The sequence below is a fragment of the Eumetopias jubatus genome, unplaced genomic scaffold, assembly GCF_037043125.1.
Source record: "Eumetopias jubatus isolate StellerSeaLion01/CBP00866 unplaced genomic scaffold, mEumJub1_p1.0 scaffold_3, whole genome shotgun sequence".
Taxonomy (NCBI): domain Eukaryota; kingdom Metazoa; phylum Chordata; class Mammalia; order Carnivora; family Otariidae; genus Eumetopias; species Eumetopias jubatus.
In genome coordinates this window covers 171,006,382-171,028,319 of record NW_028274809.1, presented here as the reverse complement: position 1 = coordinate 171,028,319, position 21,938 = coordinate 171,006,382, and positions in this window count along the sequence as shown.

The following is a 21,938-nucleotide window of genomic DNA, read 5'->3' as shown; positions in this document are numbered from 1 at the left end:
CACAGTCAAAAAATTGATACATTTCTGTATTCCTACTTAGTCACTGTATTGCATTTCTCCATTATTAGACCAATGTTATTGGTCCCTGAGGTCCAAAATCCCAGTACCCATTATTACAGGCAATTTGGAGCATGGAATTAACTAGATCACTGCAATGATATATATGCAATATATTTTTATTGAATCATACCTGCATTGCCATGTTCCATACTACTGGAAGTTATAAGGAAGAGTTCTCTGGGTCTAGTTACTAATTTGAAACTAAGAATAATTTCTTGCCTCTTCTTTCCACTATGATACTATGTTACATTATACCATATATCATTTCTTCTCTAGACAGATGAAATACCTTGTTTCTCAACATACCTTTGTTTAATGAATGAATTAATGAATACATGAATGAATGAATCTGTTATCAGCACCATTAAAAACTGTGCCTTCAATCAGAAATTCCTAATTTATCTATCAATGGTTCTATATGCATTCTTGTAAAATGACTTAAATTGTTTCTGGAGTAAACTAATAAATATCACTGTGATTCTACAATGAAGGATTTCTTAATTCTAGGGCTGCTCTGTTTCAGGTAGGGCCTTAATTTACATATCTGCTTTATTCATTCAATTTAAGTAATGATGCTCTTTCTCTGGCCTCATCATGGTATGTGGTTTCAACAAACAGTTTAATATTTCCTGTCATTCCACAGGACCCAATTCCATTCCAGTAGTAATTGAAAATACCACCCAATTATAACAGATAACTAGAAAGCAGAGAGGAGAGCACTTATGACAAGTGCTCTAAAAGCCACAAAAGTGAATAAGCCCCAGACATATGGTTTTGTTGTGATAACAGATTGGCATTATATTCTATAGTATTTTTATAACACATTTGAGTTGTATCTTGTTATCATCACAGATATTCAAATACTTAGCACCCACTGCCTACCAAACCTGCAACGACACAAGATAGTTAGGTTTCATTTTCCACTACCCAACCCTAAAGTTTATAGCATGAGGGAAGGTAGCAATAATGTTGCTTTCCCTAAAAAAAAAGTCAAAGAAGTTTGGAGCCACAGTGATTTCCAGGAAACTCTGCCGTAACCACATCACCTCTTCTGCATAAATCACTGAGAGTTGTCAGTCTATAAATGCTATATTTATGTGAGGAAGAGATCTATAAGGAATAAGTGAAATGATCAGTGTAGTTTTCCTTCCCTAAAGTATTTGGAAATCTTAGCTCTTGTAATATAGTTTAATAAGTAAATAAATACGAATTAGATGTGAGTCAAAAATCAAGAGATACTCTCTTCTTGGAATTAGACTTCCAATTATTGTGCTTTGCTACACCACACACATTCAGTTTTTTTGAGAGTTTGTCCAGAAAGTGAAGAGGGTTAGCAGTTTTTTTCTGTGATCTGTACAAATTTATTAATAAAAAAATTTAATATCTCAAATGAGCTGCCTGAAAATATTGTCACTATAATTAAAATATGCATATATGTGTATGTATACACATACATACACACACACACACACATGAGTTTGCAAGATTCATACCAGACAAATTCAAATCAGTATTGAAATTTCTCTGCAATTTTAGTTCATGAAGAAAGTAATTATTCATTCCTTCCTCTCACATGATTACTGGACCATGGAACATTTTCCTATTACTTACTGTGTTTGATAGTTTATTGCTGACAATAGCTATCTATTCTCTGCTCTGCCAACTTTGGCTGATATTTTAATTGCTTTCTTTTGTTTCTAGACACAGTTGAAACTTTTGAGATAAATGGGAATTAAAATATACAAATATGTTCAGGGGTAATCACCAGCTTTTTCTCCAACTCGCCATATAATGAGCCTTTCACAGTAGTAAATGAGTTTATGTTCCATTAGGTTTAAATTACAATAGAAACATTTTTCCATTGCTAGTTTTCAGCAAGTTCAAAAATGTCACCAGCAGCAACTCACCTTACTTGTCTATGCATCAAGAATATCCCATTATTATTATCATGATGAAAGTCTCCAGAATAAGGAGGTAACAAAAGCTAGTTTTTCTCAGGATCATGGGAAGTGGAGATTTGGCTATGATTAGGTTTGCAAAATCAGTATATTGAAAACAGTTTTATTTTAACTTTTTGGCATTTTACATACAAACAAATATCTATTCCTCTGCTCTTTCTTTCCAAACAGGTTCTTGATTTTAATTTAACAATAATTGTGGGCTAATGTAAGGCTTTATAAAATGTCCTTACTTTGATGAGGAGAAGGTGCAGTGCTAATTTCAAAGTGTATGTGGAGATATTTTTTTAAACTTTAAATCATATTGTGTTTTTTTATTTTACATTTTTTTAATGAGATCAGATGTGTTTTGGCAAAACATTCCTCTGAAAATATATGACTAACAATCACCTTTGTGTTAGTTTATCATCTAAAGCATCTTCCTTTCTTCTCACTGTCCAATCAGATTCAAACCTACCTTTGAGGACAAACTAAAACCCATCTGCTCTATAACATTATCTTGAACACACTTCACAATGTGATATGTTTCCTTTTTCTTTTCCATTCTTTAACCATTTCTTATAAATTATGAGTGTTTGAGATGTCTCATTATTTTCAAGTTCTTAACTAAATGTTTATAGTTATTTAATATGTATGTGGTTTATTTTATCTTCCCCACAAGAATATACATTCTTGACAGTAATTGAATGCAACATTCTCTTTTTTATAGCAATTGTTCAATGTCTCATCCATGGTGTTTATGCAAGAAATGTTTATTGGTTTGATATTTTTGTGAGATAGATGATTGATGAATTTTGTAATATGAGTCAATGCCATAAGTAGGAGGGAAAAGATGAATCATTCCCTATATTCAAAATGTCAACATATTTACCAAGTCAATATTATGTCTAGCCTGTTCAGTAAGTCCATTAAATTGGAACCAGAAAATTTAGTGGTACAATATTCAGAGAAGCACAAAACTAAATACACAATTACAGTACCTTGTTGTTAAATACAAAAGGGATAAGAAAATTCCTGTAGAAACAGAAAAAAGATCTTTGTGAATGTTGTTCTTACTGTCTTATATATTAAAAATACTATCCAAACATGATGACTCATCACTAATTGTCATTGCTAATAATGTGGCCTCCTCATATCTCTTTTACAAAAAGGAATAGAAAGGTATGTATTGAGGAGGGCACATGTTGTGATGTGCACTGGGTGTTATAGGTAACTAACGAATCATTGAACACTACATCAAAAACTAATGATGTACTATAGAGTGGCAAACTGAACATAATAAAAAAAAAACAAGAAAGGTATGGTTCAAGCTTGAAGGTTACTGAAGAAGACTGAAGAGCTACATTTTAGTTTTGAAAGAATTATTTTTTCTAGTTGCCAACTTTATTGAATATACTTCCCCCTTTTGAAATTCTTTATTTTATCCATGTATGGAGATTTTGTGAGCTCTTTCCACAGGCCTGACAATGTTCTGTATTAAAGCATTTAAACCTAATATCAACATCATGAGGAAGTTACTAATATTATCCCATTTTAGAGATGCCCAGCCAACCTAACAGCAGAGACTGTCTCATAATCCCTAACCTATCTTTCTCATTCTCTTTTTACTTGGCTAGCCATGTTTCACTGTTCTGGGACCACAGCATAGATTTCAGTTCCCATTTAGTAATGGTAAGCCTATCCCACAGTGCACATCTTTATTTCTGGGGAAATTTATTCGTGAGTGATTTCATCTTCATATCTACCATGTTCCTCTCTCCTCTGCACCTCCAAATGTTTGTTGGAAAGTTCCACTGGGGGCTTATGGTTTTATCACTTTGAATTCAAAATGTGCTCGGGAGTAAAAGATGGGATGGAGAGGTAATGTCTAATGTACCATACTGAGTATCCTAATTCAGGCAATTCTATCACTACTTTTCAGATCATTCAGGCAAATATGTTTCTCAAAACCCTGGCTAATAGCATTCTGTTAATTACCATCAGTTTTCCTTTCTTCTTTCTGTATCCCTTCTTTCCGTCATTGTTCATATTATAGTTGTATTCAACAGTTCATTCTAAGTTTTTAATTCCATTAAAATTTTTTCCTAGAGGAAAGAGCCCCAGTGTCCAGTTTTTCCACTGACTCTCTCTTCTATGCCTCCCTCCTGCATTACTTTTTTTTTAAAACACCATTTTTGAAAAATATAACTATATTACTCTCCTTATAATATTTAAAGGCTTATATATCCTACAAAATAATGTCTGTAGTAATTAATCTGGTAAGAGTCTTCTATATGTGCAAATTATTTCTCCATTATTGCTATACAACATCTCACTCTAAATCTATATGAGTTATTCACCCACCCCTGTCTGGAAATTCCACGTTCATTTTATTCTTCACTACTAGTCATATAGCTTCTTCTTTCTGAAAAAGTAGCTTCCATTCTCTCCATTTATTGACTTATTTCCTTCATCCACTTATTTGCCATTTATAATGGCATACATTATTTTTCTATGACATTTTATATTTATTTTTGTTCTGTGTAAAAATCATGTATTTGTAGGTCTATTCTGTAGTATGGAACATTCACATAATAGGTCCTAACAATATGAGATTGTTAATTCACACAAAGTATTCCAGGAAATACAGTAGGGAAATGTGAACAACTATAAATATGTTAATTAAAAGTGCTTGAAAATGTACTTTAAACAAATAACTACACAAATATATAAAAATGGGTTACATATTTTGAAGGTGACTTATCACAAAACTGATTTTAAAATGTGATTGTTTTGCCGAAAGTTTTTACTGTCCCCAATTTTTGATCCAAAACTAATTAACCATGATTATATATTTCAAAGTGTGCTAAGTGAATCAGCTGGAATAAGAAAATAAAAGGAGAAATTTTGCAAAGCATAAATCCAGAAGAAAAAAAAATGCCAGTGATTTCCCCAAGGTTACTTAAAATGGCAATGAGAAAAAGTTCTTTTTGTGTGTGTTTATACTTTTTACTTTTAAAATTTGTATTTCATTTTTATTCAAAACACAAGCAACTTGGTTATTCTGTGGCTGGAACTATTGTTATATTATGAACTATATTTTACTCTTTCGAAATAAACATTAATAAAACAAATGAAATATCTGGTAAAGAAAATTCTACTTGAGTGAAATTCAAACAGCTTGAAAGGTAAATTTTTGTCTACAAATTGTCTTACACATTTTATAAGATTCTAACCTGAAGTAAACAGAGGTCTTGCAATCACAATACCAGAGTTTGAGTTTTTGCTCTTCATTATCATTATCTGTGAATTTTGATATATCATTTAAGTCTATCATTGATATCATTTGTATATCATTTATATCTGAGTTTCAGTGTTATAATCTATATTGTTAAATTTTGGTTACTGGTATTTCTGGTTTGTGGATAGGAATAAATGAGATAATGTAAAGAAACAAGAGCACAGTTCTTGGCAAGATAATTAGCAACAAATATCTATTGAATATAAATTTTAGAAAACATTAATGCAAGGGATTTAATTCAAAATCAAGTTAATTCTACATTTAGTTCATTCTTCTATGCCTCCTAACCCTATCTTATTGGAAAAAATACTTATAATTGGAAATGGAATAAATAATGGGTGAATCCATGAAACACAGTATTTTCAGAATAGACTCAATGCATTTTATTATGACACAGTGAATATTGGAAATTTTTGAATTGTATATAATGATCATCCACAATTAACCAGCAAGTATAGTTAGCTAGTCCTTTATATTCCTTATTTAATTTAGTTTAATTTCTTATTTAACTTCAACCTTGCAGCTATTAATTTATCAAAACTGATTTAATAATTCACGTTATATTTACAGTTGAATTTTTACTGTAAATTCTTATTTATGTGTCAATAAATGATATATCAATTATTGCATGGTGTAAGAAAAACTCATTTTTTAAAAAAGATTTTATTTATTTATTCATGAGAGACAGAGAAAGAGAGCCAGGCAGAGGCAGAGGGAGAAGCAGGTACCCGCAGAGCAGGGAGCCCGATGCGGGACTCAATCCCAGGAGCCTGGAACCATAACCTGAGCCGAAGGCAGATGCTTAACCGTCTAAGCCACACAGGCGCCTGAAAAACTCGTGTTTAAATGCTATATATCGCGGAGCGCCTGGGTAGCTCAGATGGTTAAGTGTCTGCCTTCGGTTTAGGTCATGGTCCCAGGGTCCTGGGATCAAGCCCCACATCGGGCTCCTGGCTCGGTGGGGAGCCTGCTTCTCCCTCTCCCTCTCCCTCTGCCTCTCTCCCTGCTCATGCTCTCTCTCTCTCTGTATCTGTGTCTCAAATGAATAAATTAAAAAAAATTTAAATGCTATGTATTGCAACTAACTGTACAATATTGGACAAATGGGTTAATCTCCCCAAGCCACAAGGCATAATAGGAAACTTTCACTCTTAACTTTATATAATCAATATTTAAGAGTGATACTTAGATAAACAAAACATGTCAAAACCTAAATAAGACTTTTTTTTACAAATATTAAGTGTGATAAATATGACTACTATGATATTTAGCCCAAAACAGGCAGTCTACAGATGATTATATATTTTTCTTTATTTTATTTCTAAGCACGATTTATACTCTAAATCATACTACATATTTTTGCCAGAAGAATTAGAAATAATGAGACATTGAACACTACATTTCTAAGACTCAGAACTATTCCTTAGAGTAAGCCTCTGCACAAAGTAGTTAAAATCATGTATGTTGAATGAGAAGTGATGACACACCTGTATTAAATTTTCTCCTCATCACAAATCCCCCCAAATCCCTACAGTTGAACTCTAGTCTTACATCTTAAAACTTCTTCCATGTGAAACTTCCTGAAATGCAAATAAATGAGAAGTAATGAGAATTCAGACACACCTTAACACTGATTGACATTTTTCTATTAGTTCTAATCAACTGCACAGTAGACAGCTTCACTAAGCTTGCTCTTGCCATGAACAAAGGGATTTATTTATTTAATATATCTGTATGACCTAATCAATAAACATGGATGGAACAAACACCGATATGGAATTCTGGTTGGAAGACATTAAGGCAATCTAGAAACACTTTTATTTGCTCACATGGGGATATTAAAAAGATTTCTTTATGACCTAAAATATTTAAGTTCAAAAGAGCCACTCATAGATGAGGTTGGATTGATAAGCATGCAGCTAAGATTCCAAAGAATGTTCAGAAATAATGTTACCTCAACTTTTATGATCTGGGATATGAGTGGCTGCTGAGGGTAACTTAGGGGAATATCCATATGTCAAGACATATGGTATTAGTTTATGATTCATGTGCAGGTATGTGTATTTAACCATTTGCTCACATATTCTGCCTTAATGTTTGCAACACCATGCCCAAACAGTTGGTGCACTTATCCTTCACTTTGAGGGCACAATTTAAACACTTATTTCAGGAACTCAGGAATCAAAGTGAAGGAAAAATTGTGAAGAAACGAATCCTATTTACTGATAAATGAAAATATTTTGTTTTATTTACTTTAATTATATATATATAATCGGTGTCCAAACAAGTCCTGGTATTTGGGGGATTCATTGTTATCCATCATGTACCTTCCCTAGCCTCTCCTTCCTCTCTCTGACTCTTTTTGTTGCTTTCCTGGCTCTGTACCCTGAAATCTGTCCTTGATTCTGGCTCTCTTTGGTGAGTAGATGACACTATTAATTGTCTGGCTTAATTTTTTTCGCAAGTGTTTTGTCTCTGCTGTTACCCACTTGTGGAGACATGAGTGAAGTAAACAACTCATATAATTTCAAATAGCTATTTAGAAGTATTCACAAAAAATGAAATTGATGAAAATAAAATTTTAAATGTAATTGTTTATGACACTGCATATGTCTACTATCAAGTCAGGAATAAGATACTGAAAATTAAAGACACATTATTCTGCATTTCCTAATGTTAAATAAATGGACATTTTCTATGCAGCTTAATGTTTTTCTGGTCACATCATTCAGTTCTTTTATCCTTCAGATGAGTACCTCTCAAGTAACTTAGTGGGTTTTATCTTAAGAGCCACAATAGGATAAGACATACATAATGTAAACATGGATAAGCACACTTACTCAAAGACACCCTGAATAAGAGAGCTTGAGCCCTCTTTAAATTATATCATAATGTAAAGTTCTGTAATTAAATGAGAGGGGACAAATATCCTTAACTCTATATTTGTTTTATTTGAACTCAGTAATATTTTGCAACTAAATGTAAAACAAAGAATGAGCATACTCTGTGCTCATGAGCTATGAGCATACTACTCTGAGCATAATTCAGCATCAAATTTAACAAATATTTCATTTAGAAGATATTTTTGCTGTAAAATATAAAGTAATATCCTTTTCAGTTCTAGAGGGGTTTTGTGGCCATGGATCCCAGTGTAGCAACCAGAAACAATATTAAAAAAATAAAGAAAAATTTTTATACCTTCTGTCTTAAAAATTCCATACCACATAGTGATGTAAAGTCCTCTTTATAACTCTTACTTAACACCTTTGCATTAAAAAAAGGCCCATGCAGATCACTTAAAGAAAATGTCCCTAAAGTCAGTCTCTTGTCTTTATCTCTGACTTTTCTCAGGGCTTACACCATGGGCATGTAATCTGTCACATAGAACCCCATGTTTTAGAAGGGTGCCACACTTGACTTATACTCTCTTGTCACCATTTTACAAAATCTTAGTAACTTTCTTAACAAGACTTACTTTTCATTTTGCACAGACCTTCTCAAATTAGGTAGCCAGTCCTATTTCCTTCCCTCTCAGATTCAAATAACTACATTTGGCAAAGCAATAACTTTTAGGGCAGGCTTAAGAGAACAGTTGATTCAAAATCTTCTTTCAAGAAAAGATGTTAGTGAAAAGTTATAGACTATTAATCTCTAATAATTTTTGTTCTGTGAGTTATATGTTAAATTGAACACATAATATGTATCAGAGACTAAACTGTGGGAAGAAACTTCATGTGAAGAGTTTCAAGAACTTATGCATGTTTTGGCTTTACAATAGCACTTTCAAAACATTCATTTTAGGAAGGAACAAAGAAGAAGGTGTGTGTAGAGATATCCAACTCACAAAATGTAAAAATTTTTACCACAGGAAGAATTTTATAATAGCATTTTCTTCCAAATTTTCTATGCTGTAAATATGAAGGGCACTTCCTACTCTAAAATGCTGCTTCATTCTAGATTATACTCACACCATGCACTTCTTTTCACGTCCTGAGTATAGCTACCCTACAGAAAAAGACAATGGCTGGAAACATTTGTTTTATAGAGACACATTCTATAAAAGCAAAGTGCTTTAATGAAATGGAAACAGTGAGGACATATAGCCATTGCTATGTCAGTCCCAAGCAAGCAGAGTTCCTTCACGTCGGTTCCTATTTTCTCAGTACCAGGAAAAGACATCAACTTTCGAAATCCAGAGGCTACTTTTACGTGAGTTCCACCCAGGTCTTTCTTTTGTATTGTCACCATGTGCATTTCATTTAAAATAAATGATTGCCATATGGTTTTGATTCATTTACACTCAGCTCATAAAAGTACTGTGTTTTAGGAGGTAGTTGATGTCCACAAAATTTCTGAATGTCTTTGTAAGACATTTTATTAAAACCAGGAAATTATATTTTGCCAGCATATGAAATTAAATAACAAATGGTTCATATTTGTTAAGAGAAAAATGTCTCAAATCTATGAATGCATATATATCACAGAATGACTTTGTATATCTACTTTCTTATCTCTATGATTTTGTTTACATATTCCCAGTGAAGTAGAGAATTGAGGAAGTTATTTACAAAGTTCAAGTTTAAAACTCTTTTTACAGAATTACATAGTTAATGTATTATTTCAGTTAAAAAAATGTGTGTTTTGTAGTGAACAAAAATTCCATACAGATTTTACTCAACTTGCCTGTAAACATACTTAAAAGTTTATAGTACAATTTATATTTTTGAAAATAAAAAATGAATGTGAATTTTTTGAATTCTGTTGATTGGTTTTGGGTAAATGAAAATTCCAGAAGCCTTTAGTATACACTTTAGGCAAATGTAAATACAGCAAACATTTGGACCTATAGTTTTCCATTCATTATTTCTTTTGAAAGTTGCTTACCCAAGTGAAAAGTTTAATCCAACACTTGAGTTTTAATTAATGCTAAATAATTAATTCAGAACAACTCAGAGACAAATGCATGCACTGTAGGTACTGGTACTAACTAAACAGTCACCCAGTACAGGTTGGAAGACAGAATGGGGATGGAGATGGGTCAACATAGAAGCCTAATAGAGAAGAAGACTCAGATTAAAGTTTGGTCAAGGAGAGAGTCTATCAGTGGCCAGAGTGTGGATTATGCAGAACCATACAGGCCGTAGAAAGTAATTTACACTGTATTAAAAATATGAATAGTAGTCATTGATAGATTCTAAACAGAGAAGAAACAAGGTCAACTTTTTTCAAGGGGATCAATTCTGTTTCCATGTGAAAATGTAAGACTTAATGTGTGTGATATTTTGACCCAGGTATTAAAGAAGGCTATCAAAATTTTACTTATTTTCATTATTTTTTATAAACCTTACACCAAAATACCCATTTATGTTTTCTTTTTATATAAAAGTTAAAATACTAAGTGGAAAATATATTAAATATCTATCATCCAAGTGTTACTATTTATACCTTTCCTTTATGACACTGAAATATATTCCTTTGATTTTGAATGTTATAAAATTGGTGATTAACATTACCATATATTTAGTGTTGAAACTGAAAAAAGCCCATGACCCAAAACACAACCCCTAAAGTCTGTTTTATTAAATGAACTTGTATAGACATCTCTTAAGTACTCAGGTACATCTTGGTACTATCATGTTTGGTAAAGCAAAATGAATTAAAATAAAAGAACTAGCCTGATTATATTACTATAATATATTATTATATTGTATCACCAAAACAAGGCAGCTTAACTTTCCTCATTGACATATTGTGTATATAAATAGTGCTCTGATTATAAGGTAATAGAAGTAGCCAGACACCAAAAATATGGCCTTGTATGGTGGAATAAATTCTAAGGAGTAATAACATGCTATTTTATAATAGTGCAATTACTACTACATCCATATAGATTGTAGAAAAGACTCTCCTCTTCACCGAGTTTATTCAAGGCTTGTGATATATAAATGATTTAAATCAAGAATTCCATTATATTTGAGGGGAGGAAAAGGGATATTTCATTCTCCAGTTTCCTTTGAAAAACTGAAGGAGGTTGATGACCTTGGAAATATCGAAGGAGACTGATGAGTAAGGAAAGGCATAATAATGTTACCACAGAGTTAACATCCTATGCAATCATCCTTTCAAGCATCAGAACTAGAAGTCATGATGAAACATTCCACACTGATAGGGATATATTGAAAAAAAAAAAAACAAAAAAAGGTAGAAAATTCTGTTTTCGTATTTTAAAATTATTTTTATGTATAGATTGAGCATGATTTTGTCTATTTCTTTTTAAGTATTATAGCAGTCAGGAGAAAAAAGACATTGGCTTGGGAAGAGGTTTTTCAAAAACCCTCATAAAAACATGAACTCTACCGGCCTTATTTGAAATCACTCACCTTGAGACTTGAAACAGTTGTCTCACGACTGCAGCAAATGTAATTTTCTCTTAGAACTCTGCCACAGAAATAGCTTCACCTATAGGTGTGTAGAAACAGAAAGAACACCGAAAATTACTCTTACCCTCTTGAATTATAAAGTTATCTACAAGATAAGAAGTAGAAAAGATAAACAGCCACTGCTTTTAAGGACAAAGAATAACCATATTCTACTCTGTCTCGCCATACTTAGCTAGGCAGTGGGGTCAGAATCTTTACACCTGGCTTTTGTTAGACATTTGAGGGAATTTTTAAGTTATGTAGAAACCTACAGTTCTTATGGTAAAGCTAATTTAATAAGGACTGATTCAAGGAAGATCATAGTTATTTTGCTGCAAAGATAAATGACAAGAGAAACAAAAAGAAGAAATCTGTCATCTGCACTGGAATTATCAGGAAAGGGTATATGATAATAGTATTTTAAGGAGCACAAGAAAGATAGGGGTTTATGAAGACAAGAATAAAAAATGTTCAGCATTATAAAATGAGAAGGCAACTCTCACAATTAAAAGAACATGAGAATTATTATATTATGTGGAAGTATTTGGAAGACGTTTCCTTATTGACACAAAAATGTGAGAGCATTTTATGGTGATTGTTAGTTTAAGAAGAATCAATGGATGACTTAAAGCATCACTTATTTTTAAATACCTCTTGTTTCATAGCAGGATTTTCTACATTTCAACAGAGTCGATACACTTCCACATTCATATATTAAATCCCTAGTGTTTAGGGGACTTTTTTTTTTAAGAAAATGGGAATTTAGAGATAATATATTCACATGTTATCAAAAACTGCAAGGAAATAGATATTATATAAGTTACAAAAATATTTAAATGCATTGTTATAAATCAACAGTAGATACCATGGTAAGAGTTAAAAGTGGCACAAAATAAAACAATAATGTCTGTCCAAATATATTGAAACAAGAGAGGACATGAAGTCCAAAAGTATATTTGAATGGTAAATTCTAATATCCCATGCAAACATTGGGGGAATTACTATCCGAGATACAGGACAAAATATTTTCAAAACTTAAAGGCATATTAGGTAAAAACAGTTTTCCAGGATCTAGAAACAATTATCAAGAAGATTGTTTCAATTATTATGGAAGATAAGAGATAGATATAGGCCACATCCAGGTCATGGTGTCCTACAAAGTATAGCTGAGTTCTTAACTGGGCTGTTACTGAAAGCAAAAGTCGTTGGGAATTGGTCATGTTGTGAGGTAGGGGGAAAGTTTATTTCATAACAGTAACAATTATTTAAAGAAAGTTGCATTATAGCTATATAAACAGGAATGAGCCAAATTACCTTGATGTATAGTTTAAAAAGACAGAACACTTAATCTTTTCTACAAATTTCTATAAAGGCTCATAAACCTGGGTCTTTCAGCAGCAAAAATGAAAACACCCATTAAAAGTGTTTGAAGGGTTCTTCTTTTTAGACAGCAAATAATACAAAATATTTTTCCTTCAAAAGCTCAAAGGAAACTTCTCAATTAAGTGATATATATTTTAAATACTTTTTAAGATAGCATGTAAAAGTCAAGACTAACTAAAATAAATACTTCCGTTTATAGTAACCTGCTACAAAAAAAATAAATTAAAAAAAATGATTGCTTTGCCTGGTAGTCATTTCCATATGGCAAAAATACAAATTTATTGCAAATATTTTCAGATGTTTACAGAATAATGTGGCTTTAAAAGTTTACCTTAGTCATAAAAAAAAATCCCAGGACATGAATACAATGTTTACTATAAGATTGGAAAGAAGTGAAAGTATTTTGTAAAATATGAATTTTTTAGCACACAAGTGATTTCTTTCGTGTTTTGATATTCATTGCCTTCTAAAATATTCTTGGGAAGGACACACAAACATTACTTTTATAATAAACTAAATAAACTTGTATAAAAATTTTACCTGTTTCAGATTAGGGTATTTATCAGTGTTTTAATGGGGGGATGGCAAATAATGGGTTCCATTTAAACCCCTATAGCCCTGATTTTCAGATATGGAAAGTAGATTGGTTCAACCAATCATTCCATCCTGTTCTTTATATGTCCCTTTAAAAAAGAGGAGAGAGAGGAGTTGTTTCCAGAATAAAAGCAAAACAGAATTCGATCATATTTTAAAAGATATTTATATCACAGAGAAAGGAAGTAAGAAAGGAAAAGAAGGAAGAACGAAGGAGGGGGGGAAGGAGAGAAGGGAAGGAAGAATGAGGGAGAGTGGAAGGATGGAGCGTGGTAGGAAGGAAGAAAAAAGGAAGAGAGAGAAGTAGCAAGGAGAGAGGGAAAAAATTTGTAGCTATGTTGAAATATTAATTATGCCCAAGGTATAATAAATTTCAGGTGAGTATGTATTTATTATTACAAAATGTTCACTATGGGCAGGTTTATATATATGAGATCTAAAAATATGCAGGAAATAAATGTAACAGTAAGAAATCCTAGAGAGCATCTGAAGTTTGAAGGCCAACTGTTTATTGGAGTCAGAGAAGTCTAGGAAATCAAGAAGAACCACAGGTAATAGATTGTTTATTTTTCTTTTGAGAAGTTGCAGATAAAAAGGGAAGAGGAAAAATAGATGAATATTCCTATGAGTACTCTTCTGATATTTCCCTGGCAAACAGGCCTTTCTGTTGGCTGAGAATATCTATACGTTTTCAATTTTTATGTAATGAAACCTAGTGGTTTACATAAAGCTATGAGGATAGAACAAACAAAAGGAATAGAAGCGGAAAGACCATTTGAAGATTAGGTTAATGATGATGAATAGGAACATTTTATCTGTAGTAGCAATACTAATAAAATTAATCAAACCTGTCAGATAATAGAATGAATATTCTTTGAAAATAAAGAGTAGCAGCAATACAACTTAGACAGGATCTTCAATCTAGGTTAGTCAAAAATATTTTTTAATAAGCAATGAAAGCAGTGACAATGACAACAGAGCCACAATAGCAAGAACAAACATCCTTATTACCAAGCACCGTGCTTCATGCTGGTATGTATCTATGAATTTCTTTTATAGATGAAAGGAAATAAGGAAGGAGGGAAAGGAGGGAGAGGCTCCCCTCTACATTTGTGATTTTATAAAACATTTGTTCTTACAAAAATCTAAAGAATTAGGGGCACCTGAGTGGTTCAGTTGGTTAAGCATCTGACTCTTTATTGAAGCTCAGGTCATGATCTCAGGGTTGTGAGATGGAGCCCCACGTCAGGCTCTGTGTTCAGCGGGGAGTCTGCTTCTCTCCTTCTGCCTCTGCAGTCTCCCTATGCTTGCCCTCTTTCTCTTTCGCTCTCTCTCTCAAATAAATAAATCTTTTTAAAAAAATCACTAGTGTAGAATATGAATTAACCCCCAAGACTGGAAATCTGTGATTAAAGAATTCAGACCTTCAGATAATAGCATGAATGGCTAAACATAGACACATGATTTTTGTATAAATGTTTTATAATCCATATTGTACTATATTTTATAGGGCATATCTCCTGATGGAGATTGTTTCCCTTAAGTCAGAATTGTATATGGATTCCCAAAATGTCTAGATTGATTTATACATAGTGGTGTGCTAACATCTAAACCGAAGAAAATGATTCATTGTTACATCACTATAATTATTATTACTACAATTTATTAAAACCTATAGGGGTTAATGGCTAGCTCAGTCGGTTAAGTATCTGCTTTCAGCTCAGGTCATGATCTCAGGATCCTAGGATCCAGCCCTGCATCGGGGAGTCTGCTTCTCCTTCTCCCTCTCCCTCTGCCCCTCCCCATCCTCCGCTCATGCTCTCTATCTGTCTCTCTCTCAAATAAATAAATAAAATATTTAAAAAAATAAAAATTGAAAGTTGAAAAATTTAAAAGCTATAAACATCACTAACTATAGGAAAATCCTTCTCATTAAAATCCTTCAAGTTGGGGCGCCTGGGTGGCTCAGATGGTTAAACGTCTGTCTTCGGCTCAGGTGATCATCCCAGGGTCCTGGGATCGAGCCCCACATCGGGCTCCTGATTCAACGGAGAGCCTGCTTCTCCCTCTCCCTCTGCCTCTCCCCCTGCTCATGCTCGCTCTCTCTCTCTTTCTCTCTCCCTGTATCTCTGTGTCTCAAATGAATAAATAATATCTTAAAAAAAATCCTTCAAGTTGGTTGTTCCTGAATATTGAGAAGATGGTTGGAAAATATCCAAAAGTCTTCTGCAAATGTGTTCATTTTAGAAAATATCATTGTTCTTAAGATAAATGAATGAAGCAAAGAGCAATGGAAATAGAAATAAAATATTATTTTCTAGGACTAGTAAATATAAAATAACTACATTTTTTTTATTAAGCCTTAAACCTGATAAGGAAAAAAGCAGGAAATAACAGTACAAAAAACATTTACTTATAAACAATAATAATGTGTCTGGGATAATAAAAGTAACGCAAATGCATCCTTGTAACCATGCCTTTAAATGACTGGTTTGTGGAAGTCTACTTCGGTAATTGTTTTGGCTAAGTTCTGATTTTACAGAAACTCATTCTCCATTTTCTTGATTATTCTATTGGGAAAGCTAGATGACTTGACTCTTAGACTATTGACATACAAATACATATATATATATTCTCCACAAATATATATTTATTCTCCACCAATAAGCGGCAGAAATGACCTATAGTTGGAATGTGAAACTTTGTGAATTTTACTGGATGTTTTAAATTTTAAAATTTATTCAGGTGATAAGACTGTTGAATTACAGACCTGTACCTCTGAAACAAATAATACATCATATGTTTAAAAAAAAGAAGGTAGTAGGAAGGGAAAAATGAAGGGGGGGGATTGGAGGGGGAGACACCCATGAAAGACTATGGACTCTGAGAAACAAACTGAGAATTCTAGAGGGGAGGGGGTTGGGGCGATGCGTTAGCCTGGTGATGGGTATTAAAGAGGGCACGTTCTGCGTGGAGCACTGGCTGTTATGCACAAACAACGAATCATGGAACACTACATCAAAAACTAATGATGTAATGTATGGTGATTAACACAACATAATAAAATAAAAAAAATGCAAAAAAATTATTCAAATGAAACATCCTATCATTATGGTTCATTATATTCTTTAAAGAAAATAGGTAAATGATTTACAGTCAGGTTTCAAAACTTGTTAAAGTTAAACCTTGCCAAATCTCAAATCAGACCTGTTAGTAGTTTGCCTAGTTTAATTTACCATTCTATACCTCAAATAGAAGAAGACTTTTAGGACCTTTTGAAATCCAAAATAAGATGCTATCAAGCTGAAGAGGATGACTGAAGACCAATGTGGGATCAGGAGGAGGGTCTATGCAAGGTGTCTAATAAGCAAAGGCCAAGATAAAAAAATCAAGGACTGTTTGGCAATGAAAAGGGGCTATGGTAAATCAAAGAAATGATTTTACTAAATCCAGAAGCGGTGTCCTCAAGTCATTCAATCCTGCTTGAACATTTGACTAAAACCAGCCTGCCTTGTTCTCTTGTAATCTTAACAATTTTCAGGTAATTGTTTCCTGCACCATTATGTCAGACTAAAGATAGACTCACAACCTAGCATTAAAACAAAACATCTGTTGCAAAAAATAAAACTCCTCCCCGTTTTAATAGAGTTAGGATCGGTAATAAGAGAAACTTGGAAGTTGTTTTTTATTTCTCATATAAGAAGTGAAAAGAAAAAAAAATCCTATTTGAATGAAATGAATATGCACCTTTAAATAATGAATGAACACATTATAAAAATTAGATCTTAAAGTTTGCTAATATTTCTAATTAATATATGGATTCCTTGAAGACTCTATTCAACAGCATATAGGAAAAAAAATATCTGGCAATGACTATAAGGTATGAATGATTACATGTACTAGCCCACTTACTCCTAATTCCTGAGGGAAAGGCCTATTCTTGACACAAATTACGTTCACTGGAAAATAGTAAAGATGTAGAAGGCTGTCTAACTTTGTGACCTAGAACCAATATGAATTTAGACTGGGGAAAATTGATTCATATATATATGATAAATAACATTTACAAGAATCCATAAACCTCAGGTTTTTCTTTTTTTAAAAGAACTGGTTTAAAGCAAATTCGCATTGATTCCCAATTCTGATTTTTCCCCCAATCTTCCCTCTTGGCAATAATAACCTGATTTTTTAATGTATATTCAACCAACCAAGGCATTTTCAAAATGATTGTAAAATTCTTTACTCTGAATAAATAAATCAGTCCCAGTACAGTTCAGAAGTTGTCCATTAGTCTCTCCTTAAGCTTCTCTAGGTCCCATTTTTAAATATCTAGAGCATAATTATCTTTCATATCAGTGTAAAAGGAGCGAGTTGCTGTGGACTTCATTAATAACCACATATTATCTGTGGGAGAGGAGGAGACTATGCACTGGTCCAGTGTTTCCTCTCTGCTTCCTCTCTGGCTCCTGATGTTGACAAAGCATCTCTTCAGACCTTTCTTCAGAGGACTGGGTGAGACCCACGTATCTTCATGGGATTCCTCACTCCCCTCCAGTCTTGAAGGTGCTAATCATCATCTGGAAGTTAACAAGGTGGCTAAAAGCTGCATCAATCTCTTTGCTACCTCCAAGTTGATCTGTTGGCAAAGATTACCAGTTCCTTACAGGTACATCTGTTTACAACTTGGAAAAACATACCTCTATGTATTCAATTTGCAAAATATTCACTGAAAGAATATTTTATGCCAGATACTGCTTTAGGACTGGGATATAGTAGAGAGCACAAGATAGTGAGGATACTGCTCATATGAAGCATTTCATTAAGGGAAAGGGAGAATCAGCAAAACTGCATAAATATAAAACTGATGAGTGCTAAGCTGAGTAATAAGTGCAATGATTTCAAACACACAGGATGGATACTAATATGGACAGGCCAGAGGATACTTTCTAAAACTGAAACACAAATGCTAATGAGGATCCACTCATCTAACATTCAGAGACACCATTCAAAGCACAAGGAATAGCCATTTCAAACCCCTAAATTGTGGAAGTAACTGGGCAATGTTAAGGAAACAAGAGATGTCCAGGGTGGCTGAAACATGGCTCATGTATCAAAAATCTCTTATGCCCTCCCTCCAATTTTGTCGGCATGAGCCACCATTGATTACAGACATAGTGGCAGCCAGCTTTGCCCAGATTTAACCTTGCCTCAGCTTTCTGCCTTAGCCTCATCAGTAATTCTAGCCTTTTTTTTCTTCTCCAAGGGTATTCTGATGAAATGGTATTGGACCCTACAGGAAACCTTGGCCCTCAGCAGAGGGCTGAGACTCAGTGGGGGAGACTGAGAGCTGTATTTATTACCTCTATTCACTTTTAAAAAAGAGAGACAGAGAAGAAAGAGAGAAAGAGAGAGAAAAAGAAAGAGAGAGAAAGAAAGAAAGAAAGAAAGAAAGAAAGAAAGAAAGAAAGAAAGAAAGAAAGAAAGAAAGAAAGAAAAAGAAAGGAAGGAAAGACTCTTTTCCCACCTCTTTACTTGTATCCCCTTCTTTCGACTAAGCTTTATTTTATCACAGACATGAGGAAGAAAAATAGTTTCTGTGGGTTGCAAATATGGCTCAGGCCATTTTCTTTTACATTTGATGATGTGTCCTTTAAATAATTACTTCACAACATGATGAGTTTTTCTTCAGCTTTCAAGTGTCAGGTGGAAGGAAAAAAAAAACAACATGCCGTCCCATATTTCAGGTTAGTTGTCTGCTTCAGATTAATAACCTATCTTCCTGTCAGAATGAGGTAGAGGTGGATATGGTAGATAAGCTATACAATGAAAATAGGTAAATACAGATATTCCTGTCACTACCATCTTTCAGTTCCTCTTACCATCAGGAGGATGGTATCCTAGCATGGGAGGTGCATGAGGAGTAGGCGTTGAAGTGGAGAATATTATCAGGAGGAGTAAAAGTATGAAAGACTTCAGATAGCTGAAGGATTCTGTGAGATGATGAGTGGGGACATTTGTCCTGTAGCCTTTTAAGAACTTAGGAGATTCTTGTGCCTGGGAAACACAGGATTCTTCTTGGTATTTGCCCCTGATTTTGAATCGTTAAAATATGTTTCACCCTCTGTATTAAACACTCTGTATACATTATATCAATTATTCTATTCTTCATTATTTTAATACCATTATTTTCTGCATTTTATAATTGATGAACATGAGGGTGAATTGTTCCACACTCTAAAAATCTGTAAAGAGAAAAACATTTGAAGGCAGAGTCCAAAGGTGTAAAACTTTACATTTAAGTTCAGGAATGGGAGAGAGAAGCTTCATGTGTTCTCTTAGATTTTTCTATTCTTTTCATTATATTTTTTTAAGATTTTATTTATTTATTTGACAGAGGGAGACACAGCGAGAGAGGGAACACAAGCAGGGGGAGTGGGAGAGGGAGAGGCAGGCTTCCTGTGGAGCAGGGAGCCTGATGCGGGGCTCGATCCCAGGACGCTGGGATCATGACCTGAGCTGAAGGCAGACGCTTAACGACTGAGCCACCCAGGTGCCCCTATGCTTTTCATTATTATAAAGAAAATGGATTCAAGATTTTTCCAGGAATAAATACTGTGGTTTGATAAGAGACTCTCTCCTTACCTCTATTTCAGTAAACTAAATATACTGAAGAAGGCATTAAGAGTTTAGAACCCCTATATATGTTACAATTTAAAACATGAAAAGAAGTTAAGAATGGTAGTCACTTTAATATTCTAAATCTTTGTATCGAAATTGATAAAAAAAATTGTAAGGCATAAATAAAAAACACAAGGGGCCTGTGTGGCTCAGTCACTTGAGCGTTTGCCTTTAGCTCAGGTCACGATCCAAGGACTCTGATCCAGCCATGTATCTGACCCCCTGCTCAGGGGAGAGCCTGCTTCTCCCTCTCCCTGTGCCCCTCCCTACCGCTCATGCTCTCTCTCTCACTTGCTCTCTCTCTCTTCAATAAATACATAAAATCTTTTAAAACAACAACAACAAAAAAAAACCCCAAAAATCAGATGAAGATTTATAAGGAAATCACAGGTACGGTAATCCTGGTATAGCGCATAGTATTTAACTGATAATGTCTTTTATCTTAGATCACAAAGATATGAGTTGAACAGTGCTCTATCATTAACCTAATTTCACATGGTACTCCTTCCTGATGCCTTTGAAATTATGGATGTGTAGAAAAACATTTTTCCCAAAGTCAGAATTTTCATTATCAGGATAATATAGAAAAAAACAAAAGTTGAAATTCAAGTTTTATGGTAGGATACCATATTGCATGATTAATTCTTCAAAGTTCAAATAGACCTTTTATACCATTATGTTTTAATGGTATCTTAATGCATACGTCATCACAAAAATGAAGCTGATATCCATTTGCAGGTAGGTCCTATGGATGGCTCTGTACATTGTTACATTTCAATGAGAGATCATTAGCTTTGCTCTTGTGAGCAAAATTACCCCAAAATTCACTTTCCCAATAGTATCCAACCAGGATACTCTAATCATTATCCTTTCTTGTAGGAAATGTCAGTAAGATGGCAAGCCAGGCATCCATCACCACTCTGTTGGATCTTTATGTGGATAAAACTTGCCTTTAAGCTGCAGATGGCTCTTTAATCTTATAATGATTCAGAATTGTCCAACCGTACTCTGTTTTTAGACTTTTCACCAAAAGAGAAATCCACCCTGAGTCTCTTATTTTATTAACCTATTTGGCTAGCTAGATCAAAGTTTTAAAAATAATAAGGCCAGGATTTCTATTACTTTATATATAATGACATGATTCTCCTACAGCTCTTGTGATTTCAGCACCTACAGAGATTAGAACATCATATTTTACAGTTGCCAATGTGCAAGTTTAAAACATAGTGTTATCCCCATTATGATATTTGAAAAGTAAGTTCTTAAAAACAAGTGGAAATGTTTCTGTAAATCTAATTTTTATGAATACTGCAAGCAAATAATAGCTAAAATAAAATCACATCTAAAAAGATTATATTTTTTAAATAAAATCTAAGCTTTTTAGTGACTACATTTTTTTTATTATAGATTTTCTTTCCCTGCCAACACCCCAGAATCTCACAACTGAGTCACTTTTCAGGGCCTTTTACTTCATTATTTTTGTCTCCTTTTTCTGTTCTTTTTATTAAAACAGCAGAGGTCCATTTGGAGCCCCCTGCTTGGCACTGCTGCAGGGATTTAAACCTT